We start from the raw sequence: 23,468 nt of genomic DNA, 5'->3' as shown, positions 1-23,468 counted from the left end.
AGTGGTGATGAGGCTGCATCAGGGATCAGCTCTTAGCCCATTTTTATTCTCCTTGGTGATCGATGGATTGACGCGGTAAATTCAAGGTGAGGTGCCATGGTGTATGTTATTTAGGGATGACATAGTCCTGATTGACGAGTCTCGCAGCCGGGTTAACGCTAAGATGGAGGTTTGGAGACAAACTCTGGAGTCTAAAAGGTTTAAGTTGAGTAGGACCAAGACAGAGTACTTGGAGTGCAAGTTCAGTGATATAGTACAGGAGGCTGACGTGGAAGTGAAGCTTGGCACCCAGGTCATACAGAAGAAAGATAGTTTCAAGTATCTTGGGTCTATTATACAAGGAAATGGGGAAATTGATGATGACGTCACACATCGTATTGGTGCAGGATGGATGAAATGGAGGCTTGCTTCCGGAGTGTTGTGTGACAAGAAGGTGCCACCGAAACTTAAAGGCAAGTTCTACAAAGTGGTGGTTAGACCAACTGTGTTGTATAGGGCGAAGTGTTGGCCAGTCAAGAAATCTCATGTTCAGAAGATGAAAGTGGCGGAAATGAGCATGCTGCGATGGATGTGTGGGCACACTAGGAGTGATAGTATTAGGAATGAAGTCATCCGAGACAAGGTTGGAATAGCCTCAGTGGATGACAAGATGCGGGAAGCGAGGTTGAGATGGTTTGGGCATGTGATGCGGAGAGATGAAAATGCCCCAGTGCGGAGGTGTGAGAGGTTGGCCAGCGACGGTTTCAGAAGAGGTAGAAGTAGGCCGAAGAAGTATTGGGGGGAAGTGATTAGACTGGACATGGCGCATTTCCTGCTTACGGAGGATATGACCTTAGATAGGAGGGTATGGATGACTCATATTAGGGTAGAAAGATAGTAGGTAGTCGCGTTTATCCTCCCTTAAGAGTAGTTATGTTGTTCTATAGTTTCTTGTCTCTTGATTTCTGCGAGTTTCTGCGAGTATCTGTTGGTTTATAATGACTTATTTACTTTCATTGTTTTTATTTTCATAGTTATTTATAGCAGTTAATTCTCCTTTTACCATGACTTTCTTGCTTTGTTATTCCTTGCTTTCATATTGTTTTTGATACGCTTGATGATATCTAACCTTTTTTTTCTCTCCTCTCTTGAGCCGAGGGTCTTTCGGAAATAGCCGCCCTACCTTTCAAGGTGGGGGTTAGGTCTGCGTACACTCTACCCTCCCCAGACCCCACATAGTGGGATTATACTGGGCTTGTTGTTGTTGTTGTTGTTGATAGACCCTTTAATAACTAAAGTAGTAAAAAAAGTTGGAGGGATATTTTTGTCAAACAAAAGATGGGTACATTGCTATCCTACAATCTTCATGTTGTAGGATAGCAAAACCTATATATATATATGTATATATACACACACGCACACAACGTGCATATCATAACATAATAAACTCACATAAGCAGTCATATGTCATACAAATAAGATATAATCCTTTGCTAAACATATGATAATTCAACTGCAACCTAGGCACTCAAATAATCAGGTTCTTTGAGCAAATATAAAAGAAGGCAAGGTGTGAAATAAGTAAAAACAACACAAGTATTTTACGTGGAAAACTCCTTGCTCACGGGAGGAAAAATTATGACCTACCTTTGCAGGAATTTTTCAAACTCTTCTACTAGGACTCGAGCAACTTGTCCAAGGTTACAACGACTTTTGCATCTAAGGAATTGTTCCAAACAATCCCTACCCCAACTCTCTCTTCCTTAATAGTTCCAAACTGTTAGATCTCTATACTCACTCTCCAATGACTCTACCCAATAAGAGAAGTCCCTTACAACTTAATAAACACCCATTACAATTACTAAGAAAAGTAAATAGATGGAACCAACTGTTACAACTCAAGAAAATATCTTGGTAGGAACAGGTTCTGTGTTGCTGTTCTAGTTGGCTCCTCCGAGACTCTGGTGTTGACTCTCAATTCACTCTGGATGTCTCTCTCTTTGGTTGTGGTCAAGCTTCAAAGATTTTTGACATGCTGTATTTATAAGAGTGGATTTCCGTCTTCAACTCTCTGAATCCATCAAGACTTGATTTCATAAGTTGTATAACCAATCCTTATTTGATATGTATTATCTTCTTTCCTTGTTTACGCGTATACAATTTCCTTCTCCTGTTTCCAATTTAATTTCATGTGTTCAACTTATGGTAATATTTTCATAAATTGAACTCCAATTCCTTGTCGAATAGGAATGAATCAAAACTTCCAATTCTCGAAGTCTGCATGAAATAACTTCTCTCCGATAGTGTCCAGTTCTTCTTTCAAAGGACAAGTTCCCCTGAGCAGTTCTTCTTCTGTTGTGACTGCTTTAGCAGTTCCTTTGGAGATCTGTTTAGAATCTGGTTCTTATCCATCTTCCTTCAATCTTCCTTGTACTTGGTTTTCTCTTGATACATAGCTTATCAATCATCAAAACTTCATTTAAGCTCTAAACTATTATTGAGAGAACATCATCTCAACAATTCCTACTTTTTTTGATGATGACAAACTCATAGAAGCTTCATACATCTTCATTTGCACTTGATTAACTCCATCAATCTTCATAAGCTCTTGATCACATCTTCCCTCTTAGGCATATATCCTATGTTGACAATCTTCCCCTCTAAAACCCGCTTGGTGTTGTTCAAAACTACAACTTTATGTTGATACAACCCAATCTAGACAAACTTCAACAAGATGTTAAGCTCGTTTCAGTTCATCCTCAAAATAGTAAACTCAGTAAACTTACCGAGTCAGCATCCAAGAATTAACCTTCTATTCATTATAGCCTAGTAGATGGCTAGGTTACTTGACTAAATAGGATTTTTAGGCTCACTTAATCATGCTAGGGACTTAAATTCCACTCTTTATGACTCTATAAATGGCTAGGTTTAGAGAGCTTGATCATATACAATATGTCTTCTCAAAAAACATCCTCCTGTATGTTTTTTTTCATAAACATTTCTTCAGTGATGAGTATAAGGACCATGTTCGTTCTTCTTTCACCTCAGGACAACTTCTTTATAACTTCCCTTGTGTTTCATCTAGTGCTTCTAAAATAGGACTAAGTTATTTTACAAATAAGAACCAATTCCTTTACAATGCATCCTAATTGCCAACTAGATATCTGTGTAGCTTTCTTCATCTTCTCATTATTGACCACTTTCTTTCATTCAATATGATCATCTTCTTTCTTTCAAGCATGCTTGATCTTTACAATAATTGTGCCTGATGTATGTGATGTGGCACATAAAATGTATGAATATAACTGAATTTTCCCGCTTTTGGCATCATTGAAAAAACATGTGTATCAACAAGATCAATTGTAATCTATCAATATCGAACTCATGGCCATTGGGGCTATACTATTATGAACATGATGTAACGACCTGTTTGGTCGTTTAGTATCTTTTTACCCTATTACCCCCGTTGACCCTTCCCCTAGCTTCGTTAGAGTGATTTTGACCCGCGGGGTTGGGTGGCATGGTTCCCGAGGTAGTCGGGAGAGTCTTGATGGAATTTGAAGAATTTAGAAGCTTTTAAGTTGAATAAGTGAAAAAGTGTTGACCAATAGTTGATTTTTGGGTAAACGAGTCTTTTTGGAATTTTCATAGGTTCCATTAGTTTCGGAGGGTCGACTATAACTTGGTAGAGTATTTGGTTCGGTTCCCAAGGCACTCGGGAGCATTTTGGTCTTTGGGTTGGAAACTTAGTTTTGGGGGTTTTGGAGTTGACCAGGTTAAGATGACCTCGTTTGAGAATTTCGAAGGCGCAGATGCATTCGTAGTGTGTTTTTATAGTGGGTTGGATGGTTGGTTTGTGTAACACTCAGTAAATCCGAGTTAAGTGTGAAAGTGTCTTGGAGAATCAGGACTCCACTGTTTTGTTAATGAAAAATACGGCCAAAGAATACGACCCGTATTTTTAAATACGGCTCGTATTTCCCGCCTCCCTATGTTGTCCACTGTTTTGTTATGGTAAAATACGGCCAAAGAATACGGCCTGTATTTTGAAATACGGCCCATATTTCTGGGGCGTATTTCACCCGCCTCCAGCAGTGGGTATATAAAGCGGTGTTTAGTTAATTTTGTCACTTATTCACATTCTCGTAAACCCCAAGGACGAAAATCTTTCCTCCAAGTCTTCAAACATTAAGGTAAGAACATATTTAACATTATAATCAATCCTAGCATTAAACCCATGATTCTTAACATGATTCTTGAATGAAAAACCTAGGTTTGCAAGGTAATCTTTCTCAAAGTGACTCAAGCTAGGGTTTTGGGTGTTCTTCGTTATAAAAGTTAATTGTTGAATTACGTAAGGCTTAATTAAGGTATATCTCTTTTGAAAACCTTATTTTGGATGTGTCTCCTTTTCAAAAGTTCTTTATTGAATAAAAAGGTGAACTTTTCATATTTTAAAACCCTATTTCATGCTTTGATTGTGGTTGCTGTGCGTGAGGGGACAAGCCCACATTAAACCTTGATTGTATTATACTCTATACATGTATACGTAATTCTAATCGTTTTCCTCTATAAGAGATGATCATCAATAATGGCTAAGGGTTGGTAATGGTGTTTTATGATGAACTATGACAATTGAACCTTGTTTAAGGAAGTGGAAATGTTTTCAAGATTATCAATGAAATAATGTATCTTGGTAATGACATGATGAACTTAAATGCTAATTGATGATGTGACTACCTTGAGATGAATTGTGATTCGGCTTCTATGCTATGAACTTTGTTGTTGTGTTTGACCTAGTTACTCAGGAGGAAAGGTAGTCACTATGGATCCTAGTGTGGTAATGCCTTCGCTACCCGGGTGCGGTTTATGCCTACCTATTCGGGAGGAAGGATAGCCACCGAGAGTCTAATATTCCGGTGTGGTGCGCAGTTATGTTTAGGGAACCTCAAGGGTCATCCCTTCAATGTGATTCATTCTTGGGACTGTATTGGCATGTGTGATATCTTTATCTCTTTATGAAGGTATTACTGATGATAATCTGGCAAATTGAAAGGACATAACCGAAAATTGTAAACCTGATAAAAAGGGGTTCTCATTCGTTTTGACAAGCATATTGAACTAAGTTAAGTAACTGTTTAACAACAATTTCACATGGTTTCCTTCACTGATTTCTTTACGTATTATTGTATATGATTTTCATATGTCATATTGTCCCCGAGGCACTTACTGAGTACCAAGTACTCAAGCATACCATTATTGTTTTTGATGGTATGTTAGGTAACGAAGAAGAGTAGGTTTATGGAGACTAAAGCGCTAAGAGAACTTGTTGTTACTGTTGATTTGGTGAGCCCACATGCTCATTCGTGGGTCATCCTCTATTTATTCATTCCATTTATTTATATTAGTTTTTCGGGCTGCGTCCCGATGATTAGACGGTCATTCTTTATTCTCACAAGCTCCATAGTTTACATTCATTCCATGTGTAGTTGAAGTATTATTGTTAAAGCTTCGGCTTTGCTATTTTGACTAAGTTATACCTTTATCAAGACTTCCGCTGATTTAATAATTGACCTTTTTTTAAAAAAAATTTGCTAGTTTCTTATCTATAAATTGCTGGCGTTTGAGTAGCGAGCCTTGCGGGTTCTAGAAGTTGAATGTTGCATCTTTAGGTTCTTTCGAGGTTGTTCAGGACTTCGGATGCCGGTCACGTCTAGGGTGGGTTTTAGAGCGTGACAATTTGTATCCGGGAGGTCTCGGATGAGTGTCGGGTTTCGGGTTGAAATTGGTCAAAAAACCAGATTTTTCTAGTTTATGGTGTGCCGCATCTGCGGGCAGTGGACTGCCTCTGTGAGGTTGGGTCCGCAGACGCGAGATGTTGGATGGTTGGACAGGACCGCACCTGCGACTAGGATTCTGCATTTGCGAGATTTCAGTTTTAAGTGGGTTCGCCTCTGCGAGTAATTTTCCGCAGATGCAATCCTACATCTGCGAGGGATTGTGCACAGATACGGGATCGCAAAATTAGAAACTTTTTTATTTCCCCATTTCGTATTTGGTCTTTCCATTAAAAAACTTGAGACCTAGAGAGTGATTGTGGGGCGATTTTGTGGATTTTATGTGGATTGGGGTAAGTTTCCTACATTCCTTTTATGTTATATCATCTTTATATTAAGGGATCTATGGTAGAATGTCACGACCCAAAATCGCTTAGTCGTGTGGGCACCTACCATTTCCCACCTTGGTAGGCGAACCCTTCCCTTACCCAACATGCAATCAGTCAATGCGGAAGAACAATGTAATAATAATAAATCTCAATATCAATTAAAAGAGAATAAATGGGGAATACTTCTTCTACCCAAGGCATCTGGTCTAAGTCAGCACAAGAGTTACTAATTACACAGGTCTGAATATATAACAAGAACTATCTGAATGTTGCCATACAATGCTCATAACATCAAAAGAAATACTGTCTGGAAATAGATAACAAGTATACGAAGAATGTAAACTCGGGCTGCAAATCTGGCATAACTCACCCTAAGTCTCCAACAACACCGTCTCGGGAAACTGGTAACGTCCAAATCCATTCCTCAAAGAGAAAGTGTACACGGTCGTTGTTGACACCTAATTTTTAATATCTCATAAATTACTTTAGTTAATCTAAGCCCTTGGATGACAAGATGAAATAAATTCAGAATTTCGAAAGTCAAGTTGATTTTATAAATTAACAAAGCAATTATTAATGCCATAAATCATTTGAGAATTAATAAATGCTTTTATGATATTTCCTGAAGTGCTTACAATTTTAAGATAATTATTTATTTAGTACAAAAGGAAAATATGAAGTACTCTTATCTTACTAATCTAGGGAAATTTGATTAAGTGAAGAATTTACCATTTTACCCCGTAATTTGGCTCACGACCCAAATTACCGATCATGCAGGCACCTACCTTATTATCACTAGTAGGCGAACGCTTACCCGTTATCCCATTAATCACTAGCCAATTTCAACTTCTTTAATCATTTATATTCTAACAATCAATAAATAAGTGAATGAATAAATAGTCTAACCAAATCATAAATAATAGATAGTATAAGTGCGGAAGTCTTAACTATTACACCCCTAAAATCTGAAAGCCATCGTATAAGGAGTCTAACCAACAATGTCTAAAGAATGAAATATATGTCAAATATAATAATAAATAATGTCTGGAATTTAAAGTAGACATTTGGAAAGAGAGATCTTCAGGTGGCATGGCATGGGTAGAAGCTCACCCTCGGATCTGATCGAGCAAACTAGCTTCAAGCTAGAGATGTAGTCTGAATGAAATCTCTGAAACACAATCTGTACTCAAAAAGGGTGCAGCAAGGTAGTATCAGTACAAACACTATATATCGGTAAGCATCATGGGCCGACTAAGATTAGTTCACGTATATAAGTATAAAATCAACAAGATAAACTGATAGGCACTTAATACTCAAATCCAAGTCACAGAATATCCCATAACAGAGTCACAGCCTAAGATGAAGCTTCTAAACCACAAGTCAGTCAAGACTCAATATTCTCACCTGATGATCACAAGTCCAAGTTCCGTCCCTAGGTAGAGTCACTAATCCACAATTTAACTCAGCCAATGGTCATATTTATATCACAATAGGCATTCAACATCCATACCAAAATCAGAACCAAACGAGCATATCATAATGAAGAATAAAATGTAATGATGTATAATGCAAAATATGATGAAGTGCATGTAATGCACTGGCCAAATACCCCACTCCTCAGTCACTCCTCACTCGTGTACACACATGCTTTGGTGTCTTTGCTTAATAGTCATGACCTGCAGGGGACCCATGGTGTGCATGTACCACTCATTCCGGAACGAACCTCGGACCACGAGCTCACAACTAGGCCACATCCTCACCCCTGTCAAATGTGCCTTTTCATATATATATATATATATATACCACTCGTTCTGGAACGAACCTCGGACCAAGAGCTCACAACTAGGCCACATCCTCACCCGCGGTCAAATGTGCCTTTTCATATATATATATATATATATATATATATATATTGTCACATCACTTTCAATGATCGATTATCAAGTAGTATATCATTTTCATCAAGAATATCATATTAACTTCTCACCACAATTGTCATCAAATAGTATCACAAGTTCAACACGAAGATTATATTAACTTCTTCACTAATTTCACATCACAATGTATGTCTCCACGTATTCCAGTTCATTCGTATGTATGGAATATGAACAGTTAGCAATATCAATGTCAAACACAAGGCATCATGCCACAAGTCTTTGATGAATCGTTATCGAACCATTTCCATCATGTATGAGTGCAGGAATGCATAAATGAGTGTAAACATGGTAAATCAAGGCAAACCAATAAAGCAACAGTGAAGGTATGTCAGAAGCCACAAGTCATATCAAGACTTAGATCAACTCAACCATGAAATGTATCATACAAACCGTCTCACCCAACATAAGAGTCTATGTCCCTCTTTACTTCCACATATAGCAAGTACACCTCATAACTAAGTCTTGTATCACCAATATGCTCTATTTTTCTATATATCATCATCAACAGTAAATCATACATCAAGTTTTCATCTACATACTGTCATAAGTTTATATCCCAAATCAAGCCTAAGCTCATTATCCTTCCTTTCTCTGATGATATGTGTCACAATAAGAGAGAACTGAGTACAACAAGACAATTTAGGTCATAAGTCCAATCACAATAACAGGGAAACGAGCCACCATCAACAACAATCAACCTAATAGAAATCCATCCCGAATCACCACAGTATGAATACAACTACACCTCATATTTCAGTACATAAAGTAATGTCGACGAGCCCACAAAATCAGAAGCCATACCAACCTAGTTAATATCCAATAAAAACACCATGTATGGAGACCTAATCATGATTTCTCCCATAAATTATACACAATAGATACGTTTTGCTAATCAAAGTCTAACTAAAGTAAGTCGTAACCTACCTGGAATGCCGAGCAACAGTCTCGAATTGCCAAACCTTAGCCTTGCCTTCCTTTTTGGAGAACCTCGAAACAATTAACATCTATCAAATATGAATTCTACGTTAGAATATGAATCTAAGGATACCCATATTGCCATTGTTTTACCCAAAACCCAAAAACGAATCCAAAATAGCCAAACCCGAGCCACGAGGGCAAAATTGTAATTTTATTGAAAATGCAGATACAATATAGTCAAAATAGTACTCTACGAGTCTACATGTGTCCAACGATACTCATATTGCTATACTTTTAGAAATATTCCCCTACAATGTGAATCCGGGTTTATGAGGGTAAAACGGGAAACTTAGTGCACAATTATGTTACCCATTATCGAGTTAACCTTCAATCTTAATTTCATGGAATTCTATTCATCACAAGATATCCTAATTCATTATTTCTATTTTTAGCCCTAGGGTTCTCAACCCGTTAGTTCTTCACAATTAGTGTGTAGGATGACTATGAGATGATAATCTGCAATAAATAATGAATACTAGGTTAGAATCTTACCCAAAGTGCTTGTGAATGATTTTCCATTTATATATCCCCATCCCTTCAACTATAAAAGGTTTCATCAACTCTTGGGTTCTAATCTTGCACCCACCATTAATGGAGCTTTAGCTTGTCATGGGATTTGAAGTAGAGAAGATAATGAATCACGTAACGGTTTGCGCTTACCTTTAAGGAGGAACTGTCAAGATCCAACGGAGGCCATGACGGGTACCCGAAGCTAACCTACGAAGCACCACCTAGCATGATTCTTTTAATCATATCTCGGTGGACCACATATCTAACTCACAATTATCATAACCTGGACGGGCATAAATTATCAATAGAAGCTCATTTATATGATTATCATCAACTCTGCCCCATATATATATATATATATATATATATATATATATATATATATATATATATATATATATATACAAGCCCACAAGGCTACAAAAATGATATACAAGATACGAACCGATGAGGTTATGAGACGTTTAACTATACACACATGTCTACGAGCCTCTATATAGAGTACAAGGGATCATAATGACGGGACAGGACCCCGCCGTGCCCAAACATGTACACAAAAGAGTAGTACCAATAGACTGCAGCTCCGAAGCAAATGGAACGCTCCTCAGAATCCACTGATGAGCACCTAAGGATCTGGTCCGTCTCCCTGCCTACCTGTGGGCATGAACGCAACGTCCACAAGCAAAAGGACGTCAGTAAGAATAGTGTACCGAGTATGTAAAGCATGAACAACAACATAATGAAGATATGAGGAGCATGAGATAAAAGAGATAACCTGTATATCTGATTGCCTCTCAAGGCGGATATCATGCATGCTTAGCTTTTCCTTTTAAAAACAGTATCTATACTATATATATATATATAGTAAACTTCCCAACCATGTAGGTACGGTGTTATCATCATTATCCCGCGTCCAGGATGATTTCATAAGCTGCCCACTGCAGTGGTGTGCGCATCTAAGCGCCTGCCCGAACGATTATAACGCGGCACAATATGAGAAAATACATACATATATATAAAGCATGCATGAGAGCCCAAATAAAATGTTACTATTCTACCGGAGTGACGTAAGGTCGGTAACCTCTGATTTCTATTATGGAGTCATCACCATAGCTATATCTTATCTGGGAAGAACAACTATTATAAGATGAGATCAATAATAATGGATACTATCAATAATCATATGACAAGGTCAATAGTATTATGAGAACATTAAGAACTTTAAGCTTTGGCATCTCTAGAAGACTAAGAACATTAAGAACTTTTAGCTTTGGCAAGGAACTTTGTCAACAATATCAAAAGGATCATGAGAATTATGAGCTTCTAATGTTTCTAAGAATAGGAATATTGTAGATATCATATATAGGTTCACAACTATGGATTCATGCCTTTTGAAAGAAAGGGTTAGCTTTACATACCTTCACGTCTTCTTAATTACTAAACGTTTTCATCCAAAGCTCGCGAACTTTACATTCAAGAGAATTTATACTAAGGTTAAGTCTTGAAAACATGCTTAAGTTCAAACTAGAGCAACTAAAAGGCTAACGGAATTTGGGCAGCGCTTCCCCTGTTTTATCGACTTCCACCATATTACAAAACAGCTCCCAAACAATAATAACAACATCCATAATATCATAATAAAGAAGCTACATTCAATTTAGGCTCAAATTTAACCAAAATCCCCTTTTTGAGTTCACCTCATAGTCATCTTCTTCACTACAACACTTATAGCTTCTCCACTTTAATTCTTTTCCTTTCTATGGGGTACTAAACGTTTACATCAACTAAACCATACAAATAGGATGAAGAACATACATTTTAATCAAGGAACTTCACCTCACTCATGTCCCTCCAAGATCAAGAACAATTTTGAAAGGAAGCAAGAACCATCACCTTCCATGGATTTATCTTGAGGTCTTGATGTTGATCTTTTCTCTTGATGATATGGAAAGGTTTGGAGTGATAGGGAACCTTAAAGAACTATTGAGAAGCGTATATAAATGTGTGGAAATAAGTGTGGGAAGTTGGAATTAAAATAAGGTCTCTTGGGATTTAAAAAGGTGGCAACTTCGCATCGCACCCCCGCACCAACTTGCGGTGGAGATGCGGCTTCGCATGGGGGATATGCGGACGCTCTCCCTTACTATCCAAGGGGTGGAGATTGGGAAGTGGGGGATTCCATTTTTGGGAGGTTTCTGCCCATATGTGGTCCAGCATACTGAGTATGCGGCCGCATATGCCCTATTTTGCCCGGTTTCGCGAAATCGCGTTCTTTTTGATTCGTTTGACTTCCAATCTTTATGGAACCTTCTTAGAACTTGTATAAAACTTCATCAACCATATAAGATCCCTATATCTTCCCCTAGAGGTAATGATAAGCAATGCATAACTCGAATGCTTCATAATCTTCCCAAACATGACTTAATTTCTAATTTCTCCAACAAACTTACTTCCACCGCTTCATTTAGCTCTGAAACCTTAAGGTATACACTTAACATCATCAAATACCCTTCCTAACATTATGAGGGATGCATGTCCACTTTATTCTTGTGTTGGTTCACTCATAAGGCGATTGTCATGAAATTTCCAAGATGTAACATTCCTCCCCCCTTAGGAACATTTGTCCCCGAACGTTGGGCTCTTAAGGATTCTACGTAAATTTTGCCAGAGTTTCCCCTGTACACATGCCACTACCATCCTGTTACAACAACCCATAATATACAATTCCTCACAGGGCTACAAAACAACAACAATAATGGCCACACATGACCAAGAAATTATCAAAAGAAGCATTATATACCTAAGGATAGTGGTGCCTCTGTCTGAAGCTCTTCTAGGGGTGGAAATAGATGCGGATACTTGAAATTCATATCTTTCTCGGCTTCCCAAGTCAGTTCTTCCCTGTTATTATTCCTCCATAAAACTTTAACTGAAGCTACATCTTTGGTTCCTTGTCTCCGAAGTTGTCTATCTAGAATAACAATGGGAACTTCTTCATAGGCTAATTGCTATGTGACCTGAACATCATCTACAGGTACAAGTCTGGAAGGATCTCCAATGCACTTGCGAAGCATTAACACATGCAAAATTGGGTGGACTGATTCTAGGTCTCATCGGCGATTGTCCGCATAAGACTTCTGTCGGCTCTGGGCTGTCACCAACCGATCTTGGATAAGCTTGATCTTCTCCACTACTTGATGGATCAAGTATGGGCCTACTAACTTTTTCTCCCCTACTTCGAACCATCCAATCGACAATCTACACTTGCGCCCATATAAAGCCTCATACGAGGCCATTTGGATGCTGAAGTGATAACTATTGTTGTATGCAAACTCAATGAGCGGCAAATGATCATACCAGCTACCTTCAAAGTCTAACACACATGCTCGTAGCATATCTTCGAGGGTCTGAATGGTGCGCTCAGCTTGTCCATCAGTCTGTGGATGAAATTTTGTGCTAAGTCTCACTTGAGTTCCCAAACCTTCTTGAAAGGACTTCCAGAAATTAGGTGTAAATTGTGCTCCTCTATCAGTAGTAATGGATACTGGAACGTCGTACTATCTCTTTGACATATAGCTTCGTATAATCTTCAGCCGAGTACGTAGTTATGACTGGTAGAAAGTGAGCTGACTTCGTAAGTCTATCCATAATTACCCATATAGAATCATACTTACGCTGAGAACGAGGCAAGCCTGTTATAAAATCCATGTTAATCACTTCCTATTTCCAAGTCGGAATCTCCATAGCTTGCAACAATCCCCCAAGCTTTTGATGCTCAATCTTTACCTACTAACAGTTAGGACATTGAGCTACAAACTCTGCTATGTCTTTCTTCATTCCGTCCCACCAATATATATATTTAAGATCATGGTACATCTTTGTCGCTCCTAGATGAACAGACGGGAATGATGGGCTTCCCTCAGAATCTGTCGACGTAACCCTGCAACATTAGGAACACATAATCTGCTTTGATACCTGAGAACTCCATCTGCAGAAATCTCAAATGGTGACTCCTTCTTCTGAGGAAGTGTATCTCTATAATGAATTAACATGGGGTCCTCATATTGGAACTTCTTCACCTCCACTACTAAAGAAGAAACAACTGAATTGTAGACAATGATTCCCATATTGCCTGAGTCCATCAAGGAAACTCCTAGGCTGGCTAGCTGTTGAAGCTCACGAGTTAACTCCCTCTTCTCCGGTTGAACATCATATAAACTACCCGTGGATTGTGGCTAAGAACATCAGCTACTACATTCGCCTTTCCAAAATGATATAATATACTCACATCATAATCTTTCAATAGCTCCAACCATCGCCTTTGCCAAAGATTCAACTCCTTCTGCTTGAAAATATAGGAGACTCTTGTGATTTGTATAAATATCAACATGAACGCCATATACATACTGTCTCCACATCTTCAATGCATGAATAACCGCAGCTAACTCTAGATCATGGGTCGGGTAGTTTTTCTCATGTTTCCGCAGCTACCTTGAAGCATAAGTAATAACTTTACTGTGCTGCATCAACACACACCCAAACACCACGCTTGAGGAATCGCAATAAATAACATAGCCTTTTGATCCTTCTGGAAGTCTCAAGATCGAGGCCGAAATCAATCTTATCACACCCCAACCTTGGTAAGGTGTGACTGGCACTCGGCACCTTACGGGAACCGAGTGAACCAACTTATAACCCACATTTTCTGTACCTCGAAAGGGAAAATAAGACCATGGTACCATAAACCATAAGGGCACAAGCCCAAAATATAACATACTTACGTCTTCAAACTAATTGTCACGACCCGTCTAGAGGGCCGCGACGAGCGCCCGGTGCTAGCCCACCTGGGGCACCCCTTGGCTTACACTTCACTTACATTTAGGTGAGCCACATAATTAAACATACATTTCTAATCGCCATTTATGCTAGTCCCATTGGACGACAATGCTTTTCATATCATGGTTGGCATCTATGCCACATCATTGTACATGAGCCGACAAGGCTATCAAAATGATATACAAAATATAGGCCGATAAGGCCAGACATATCTATCCATATACACGTATCTACAAGCCTCTAAGGAGAGTATAACATATCACATAAGCGGGACAGGACCCCGCTATGCCCATAATTATAAATACAAAAGGATAAGTACCCAAAAGCTATGGCTCCGAATGAAATGGAGCTCTCCTATGTAGTCTCTGAGAATACCGCTATGGATCGAGCCTGTCTCCCCTTGCACCTGCGGGCATGACGCAGCGTCCACAAACAAAAGGACGTCTGTACGAAGAATGTACTGAGTATGTAAAGCATGATCAATATCAATATAGAAGCATAATAAGAAACATAAGAAATAGCACAAGATGGGAGATGGTGATATCATCGTCATAGGAACTTACTTTCCTTTCATAGGGCTTTCCATTTCTAATGCGTATTTGTGTACTTACATCCAAATCGTATCCGTTCCATATTTGTAATCGTATTCGTATACATACCCTTATCCACATTCATATCGTATCATATTCATATTCATATCATATACATACTCATATCATATACATAGCATTTACATAGCATACCCGACCATGCAGGATCGGTGTTTCATACATACTTGGCCAACCAAGGCTCAAGGTTACTCATACCTAGCCCTACCAAGGCTTCAGGGTCACATCTACCTGGCCCTACCAAGGCGTCAGGGTTATCCGTACCATCTGTAGAGGTGTGCGCGCATTACGTAATCATATACATACTTATTTACATACCTTACCCGGCCTCATAAGCTCGGGGTTCCATAATAGTCATACATATACATAATAGCTCATAAGCATCATTACTATTTACGTCATTATCATAATCGTCATCCACATCATTATACTATTATCGTCGTTCATCACATTTATCTTTATAGGCCTACTCGTCATACGAGGGACTTAGTACAATCGTAACATATCGAGAATCATAAGCTTAGTAGCTTTGAAGATAGAAGCATTTGGAGAATATCATAAGCTCGTAGAAGATTTAGATGATTGGCCAAAGAACCATGCCTTATGAAAGAAGGGTTAGCCTCACATACCTTTTCCGTTCAACTATTCTACACTTGCACGTTCTCCTCCAATGCTAGCGTTTCTACCTTCATTAAAGTCATACTATCATTAGAATCGATAGCTAGCATATATGACTAAAGCTAGAGAAAATCGGACAACATCTCCTTTATTTATACGACATTCCTCCATAACGTATATCAACTCCCAAACGTCAATAATACATTCACAATACCATAGCAATAGTCATTATTCATCCACATTTCTCAATTTGATTTCAATTACTCATATCTATGGATATAACACACGACTATGTCTATTCACGTACATTTCTCATCCCATGTTCTCAGTATAATTTATAACACATTTACATTACAATACATCAAGACTCATAACTCAATTCAAACTATTTCCCAAAATGGCACTATTCCACATTCATGACCCATTTTGCCAGAGTCTCTCCTGTAATATGGCACTACCATCCTGTCACATCAACCCACAATATCATCGCCTCACAGGGCTACATCACAATATCAACATATCTATGGCCACACACGACCAAAAGCATGAAAAGTAAGTATATATACCTTATGTCGTTAGCGTTTCATCTTTCATCTCTTTTGGGGGTTGGAATAAATGCGGGTATCTGGATTGCATACTCTCTTCCGCTTCCCATGTCATTTCTTCTCATTTACTGCTCCTCCATAAAACCTTAACTGAGGCCACTTCTTTATTTCTAAGCCTCCGTACTTGCCTATTTAGTACGACAATGGGCACTTCTTCATAAGTCAACTTTTCTGTCACTTGCATCTCACTTATTAGCACGATCGTAGTAGGGTCTCCAACAAATTTTCGAAGCATCGAGGCATGGAAAACTGGATGGACTGATTCCAAATTTGGAGGTAGGTCTAGCTCATAGGCCACTTTGCCTATCTTTCGCACAATCTCATAAGGTCCAATGTATCGAGGACTAAGCTTTTCCTTTTTGCCAAATCTCATTACACCCTTCATCGGGGACACTTTCAAGAATACCCAATCTTTCACTCGGAACTCTACGTCTCTTCGACGATTATCCACATAGGACTTTTGACGACTTTGGGATGCTAACAACCGATCCTGTATGAGCTTGACTTTCTCTATGGCTTGCTGGACCAAGTCTGGCCCTATCAATCTAGCCTCTCCTGTTTCGAACCACCCAATTGGGGATCTACACTTTCGCCCATACAAAGCTTCGTACGGTGCCATATGAATGATAGAATGATAACTGTTATTGTAAGAAAATTCAATGAGTGGCAAATGATCATCCCAATTACCTCCAAAATCTATCAGACATGCCCGTAACATATCTTCAAGAGTCTAAATGGTGCGCTCAGCTTGCCCATCGGTCTGCGGGTGAAATGCCGTGCTAAGGCTCACTTGGGTCCCTAAACCCTCTTGGAAAGACTTCCAAAAAATGGCTGTAAACTGAGTTCCTCTGTCTGAGATAATAGATACTGGAACACCATGGAGTCTTACTATCTCTTTAAGATAAAGCTTTGCATAATCTTCTGCCACATACGTCGTTCTGACTGGCAAGAAATGAGCTGACTTGGTGAGTCTATCCACGATCACCCATATGGAATCATACTTACGTCGAGAACGGGGTAAGCCTGTAATGAAGTCCATGTTAATCACTTCCCACTTCCAAGTTGGGATTTCTATGGCTTGCAACAATCCACCCGGCTTTTGGTGCTCGATTTTCACTTGTTGACAATTAGGACATTGGGCTACGAATTCTGCTATGTCTTTTTTCATTCCATTCCACCAATATACAGACTTTAGATCATGATACATTTTAGTCGCTCCGGGGTGAACAGAATAACGGGAACAATGAGCTTCTCTCAATATCTGGTGGCGTAGACCTGCCACATGGGGAACACACAATCTGCCTTGACATCGGAGAACTCCGTCTCTTGGAAGCTCAAATGACGACTCCTCTTTCTGGGGGAGTGTATCTCTGTACTGCCTTAGTATGAAATCTTCGTATTGTCGCTCTTTCACTTCTGCTACTAGCGACGAAACTGTCGAATTCTGGATAGTAGTTCCCTTGTTACCTGAGTCCGCTACTCGAACTCCTAGGCTAGCTAACTGCTGGAGCTCACGAGTCATTTCTCTCCTCTCGGGTCGTACATCACAAAAACTTCCCATAGATCTGCAGCTAAGAGCATCAGCTACAATATTTGCCTTTCCGGGTTGATACAAGATATCAACATCATAATCCTTTAGCAATTCCAACCATCGTCGTTGCCGTAAATTCAGCTCTTTATGCTTGAAGATATACTGTAGACTCTTATGATATGTATAAATATCCACATGGACACCATATAAATAATGTCTCCATATCTTTAACGCATGAACCACTGCGGCCAATTCTAAATCATGGGTTGGATAATTCTGCTCATGTTTCCGCAATTGCCTTGAAGCATACGCAATCACTTTGCCATGTTGCATCAATACACAGCCTAGCCCAATGCCTGAAGCATCGCAATAAACAACATATCCTTCAAATCCCTCTGGAAGTGTCAAGACTGGGGCGGAAGTCAATCTACTTTTTAACTCTTGGAAGCTACGCTCACAAGCATTTGTCCATTGAAACTTTGCTGATCTCTGGGTCAACTTTGGGAGTGGTGCAGAAATAGAAGAAAAACCTGCAACGAATCTCTTGTAATAACCTGCTAAGCCCAGAAAGCTACGAACCTCCGTAGGAGTTGTGGGCCTTGGCCAAGTCTTCACGGACTCAATCTTTTGACCATCCACTCGAATACCATCGGCTTCTACAATATGCCCCAGAAATGCCACTGAGTTCAACCAAAACTCACATTTGGAAAATGTTGCAAACAATTCTCGAGCTCGAAGAACCCCGAGGATAGTACGCAAATGATCCGCATGTTCTGCCTCAGATCTAGAATACACCAAGATGTCGTCAATGAATACGATCACGAATGAATCCAGAAAGGGCCTGAACACATTGTTCATCAAATCCATAAACACTGCCGGTGCATTAGTTAGCCCAAATGACATCACCCGGAACTCAAAATGACCATATCTTGTTCTAAAGGCTGTCTTAGGGATATCTTTCTCCATAACTCTCACTTGATGATACCCGGACCTCAAATCAATCTTTGAAAACCATTTGGCACCTTGCAATTGATCAAATAAGTCATCAATCCTCGGAAGAAGATACTTGTTCTTAATTGTCACCTTATTCAATTGCCGGTAATCAATGCACATTCTCAAGGAGCCATCTTCTTTTCGGACAAACAATACGGGTGCTCCCCACGGGGATGAACTAGGCCTAATAAAGCCTTTTTCAAGCAAGTCTTTCAATTTCTCTTTCAACTCTTTCAATTCTGTGGGAGCCATTCTATAAGGAGGAATGGATATAGGCTTAGTGCCTGGCAACACATCAATGGAAAAATCAATCTCCCGCTTGGGAGGGAGGCCTGAAAGCTCTTCCAGGAACACATCCAAAAATTCATTTACTACGGGAACTGACTGAAGAGTCGGCGATTCAGCTTCTACATCTTGAACCCGAACTAGATGATAGTTACACCCTTTTGTGATCATTTTCCTTGCCTTCAGATAGGAAAAAAACCTACCTTTTGGTGACGCCATATTTCCTTTTCATTCTAGGACTGGTTCTCCTGGAAACTGGAAACGAACCAATTTCATTCTACAATCAACATTGGCATAACAAAAAGCTAACCAATCCATGCCCATAATAACATCAAAATCCACCATTTCTAGCTCATGCAAATCAATCATGGTACGACGATCACAAATCACAATTACACAATTTCTATATACTCGGCTAGCTATTACCAATTCACCAACGGGTGTAGACACCTGAAAAGGTTTAATCGATTCCGGCTCGACTCTAAATCGACCCGCAGCATACGGAGTAACATATGACAATGTGGAGCACGGATCAATCAAAGCATATACATTATGAGAAAATACCGATAATATACCTATGACCACGTCAGGAGAAGACTTAATATCTTGGCGTCCAGCCAAAGCATAAACACGGTGCTGAGGACCGCTAGAACTGGGAACTCTCCCTCTGCCTCAACCATGGCCGACTAGTGTATGTGAACCTGGCCCCATAGGGCGTACAGATGCTGAAGATTCGGATTCCGGCCCTGAAGGCTGGGTGCTATCTCTACCATGAACTGAGGGGCAATCACGCATAATATGGCCTGGTCGACCACATGAATAGCAAACATCTGAGCCCATTCAGCATCGACCCCAATGCAACTTCCCACACTGGGAATATCGTGGTATGGGTGGCCTTGCCTGACCCGAATCATCTCTAAACTGAGACCCCGAATAGCTTTGACTCGGCCTGGAACGAGGAGGTCTATCGAATCTCTGGCCTGAAAATCGTAGAGGTGCACTCGTCATGTAATAGCCTGAGTGCTTGGAAATCTGCTCTCTGTGCCCACCTCTGAACTCACTCATCGGGCCTGAAGATCTGGCCCTCTTGCTATGACCCCTATCCTGCTCGCGTTCACTTCTCTGCTGTTGTAAACTTTCTTCTAAGTTCTGAGCATGAGCCTGAATGCGTGCAATATCCATATTATCCTGAAGGGACGTGGACAAACATCTATCCATCAAATATGGCCCTAGGCCTTTTACAAATCAGTGCACTCGGTCACCCATGTCCGCTACCATGGCCGAAACATACCTAGCCAAAGAATTGAAGCGAAGGCTATACTCTAGAGCACTCATGCTACCTTGCCTCAAATTCAAGAATTTATCGGCCCTAGCTCGCCGAACTTCTGGAGGCATATAGTGTCGGAGGAAAGCATCAACAAACTCTTGCCATACCGGGGGAGGTGCATTGGCTCCCCGTGAAGCCATCCAAACTGTGTACCATTGGATCGAGACATCTCTTAATCTATACGACGCTAACTCCACCGACTCGGTGTCCGTAGCATGTATCAATCAAAGCGTCCTCAACATACCATCAATGTAGTCCTGAGGGTCCTCCTCTGGCTTTGACTCAAAGAATTCCGGAGGTTTCTAAGTAATGAAGTCACGGGCTCTTGCATTAATTGCCCTGTCACCTTGCCCTGTAGTTTGCCGCTGAGTCTAAGCAGCAACCAACTACGTAAGCAAATGTATGGCCTCTTGCACATCTTGGCCTAAAGCATCTGGTGGAGGAGCTGGAGGTGCTGGTGCTGTGGCTGAGGCTCCCTCACGCTCCTCTAATATAGGTACTGAACGGGAGGACTGAGATTGAGCCGCACTCTGGGACTCACTTTCCTCTACTACCGGTGGCGGTTCTTTTTCAGCCCGCTTTTCTGCCACCGTCTTGCCCTTTTGGGCTGCTGTAGCCTTTCTCTTTACAGGCATTTCTGAAATACACAACACACGATTAAGGGACAAGAATTTCTTATATCATAGCTCCATCGCACGATTTTTATGATGAAAGAAGGTCATTTATTCCTAAAATGTCCACAACTTCTTGTTTATAAGTGTGGCGCGCAACACACCCATAACCAAGACTCTACTAGACATGACACGTACACACACCCTAGGACTGAACTGCTCTGAAACCACTTTTGTCACGACCCGTCTAGAGGGTCGCGACGAGCGCCCGGTGCTGGCCCACCCGGGGCACCCTTAGCTTACACTTCACTTACATTTAGGTGAGCCACATAATTAAACATACATTTCTAATCGCCATTTATGCTAGTCCCATTGGACGACAATGCTTTTCATATCATGGTTGACATCTTTGCCGCATCATTGTACATGAGCCGACAAGGCTGTCAAAATGATATACAAAATATAGGCTGACAAGGCCAGACATATCTATCCATATACACGTATCTACGAGCCTCTAAGGAGAGTATAACATATCACATAAGCGGTACAGGACCCTGCTATGCCCATAATTATATACACAAAAGAATAAGTACCCAAAAGCTATGGCTCCGAATGAAATGGAGCTCTGCTATGTAGTCTCTGAGAATACCGCTATGGATCGAGCCTGTCTCCCCGTGCACCTGCGGGCATGACGCAGCGTCCACAAACAAAAGGACGTCAGTACGAAGAATGTACTGAGTATGTAAAGCATGATCAATATCAATATATAAGTATAATAAGCAACATAAGAAATAGCACAAGATGGGAGATGGTGATATCATCGTCATAGGCACTTACTTGCCTTTCATAGGGCTTTCCATTTCTTATGCGTATTTGTGTACTTACATCCAAATCGTATCCGTTCCATATTTGTAATCGTATTCATATACATACCCTTATCCACATTCATATCGTATCATATTCGTATTCATATCATATACATACTCATATCATATACATAGCATTTACATAGCATACCCGACCATGCAGGATCGGTGTTTCATACATACTTGGCCAACCAAGGCTCAAGGTTACTCATACCTGGCCCTACCAAGGCTTCAGGGTCACATCTACCTGGCCCTACCAAGGCGTCAGGGTTATCCGTACCATCTGTAGAGGTGTGCGCGCATTACGTAATCATATACATACTTATTTACATACCTTACCCGGCCTCATAAGCTCGGGGTTCCATAATAGTCATACATATACATAATAGCTCATAAGCATCATTACTATTTACGTCATTATCATAATCGTCATCCACATCATTATACTATTATCGTCGTTCATCACATTTATCTTTATAGGCCTACTCGTCATACGAGGGACTTAGTACAATCGTAACATATCGAGAATCATAAGCTTAGTAGCTTTGAAGATAGAAGCATTTGGAGAATATCATAAGCTCGTAGAAGATTTAGATGATTGGCCAAAGAACCATGCCTTATGAAAGAAGGGTTAGCCTCACATACCTTTTCTGTTCAACTATTCTACACTTGCGCGTTCTCCTCCAATGCTAGCGTTTCTCCTCCAATGCTAGCGTTTCTCCCTTCATTAAAGTCATACTATCATTAGAATCGATAGCTAGCATATATGACTAAAACTAGAGAAAATCGGACAACATCTCCTTTATTTATACGACATTCCTCCATAACGTATATCAACTCCCAAACGTCAATAATACATTCACAATACCATAGCAATAGTCATTATTCATCCACATTTCTCAATTTGCTTTCAATTACTCATATCCATGGCTATAACACACGACTATGTCCATTCACGTACATTTCTCATCCCATGTTCTCAGCATAATTTATAACACATTTACATTACAATACATCAAGACTCATAACTCAATTCAAACTATTTCTCAAAATGGCACTATTCCACATTCATGACCCATTTTGCCATACCTCTCTACAATCCAAGTATTTCAACTCTTAAATACCTTAAACAACATAGAAACATCATAATTCTTACCTTAGATGTCGTAGGAACAAGCCTTGGTTGATAATACTCCACTTGAGCAAAACCCTAGTTTATCTCCAATGAGATTTCTTCACTTGTATGATCCTTAATGGGTTTTCTTATACTTGATTCTCTTAGTTTATGTTGTTGATCACCAAATATCCTTGAATTCTTGTGGAATTTATGTAGAGAGATGTTTTTGAGAGAAGGGGTGTCATGTAGAAGTGAAATGAAATGAAATAATAAACTTGGTCCCCTTTTTAATAACCCAAAATCTGATCTGAAATGAACAGTCGTCGAAAGTGCACAGTGGTCGTAAACCCAGTTTACGGGCCGTATTTCGTGGTCGTATTTAAGCATAACAGAACCAGAAAGTATGCTGGGGATCATGGTGATTTACGATCGCAGTTTACGGGTCGTATTTCAATTTACGGTCCATATTCCAAGTCGTATTTAACCATTTGAACTTTTGAA

The sequence above is a fragment of the Lycium barbarum genome, chromosome 3 (assembly GCF_019175385.1).
Source record: "Lycium barbarum isolate Lr01 chromosome 3, ASM1917538v2, whole genome shotgun sequence".
Classification (NCBI taxonomy): domain Eukaryota; kingdom Viridiplantae; phylum Streptophyta; class Magnoliopsida; order Solanales; family Solanaceae; genus Lycium; species Lycium barbarum.
This window is presented reverse-complemented; position numbering follows the sequence as displayed.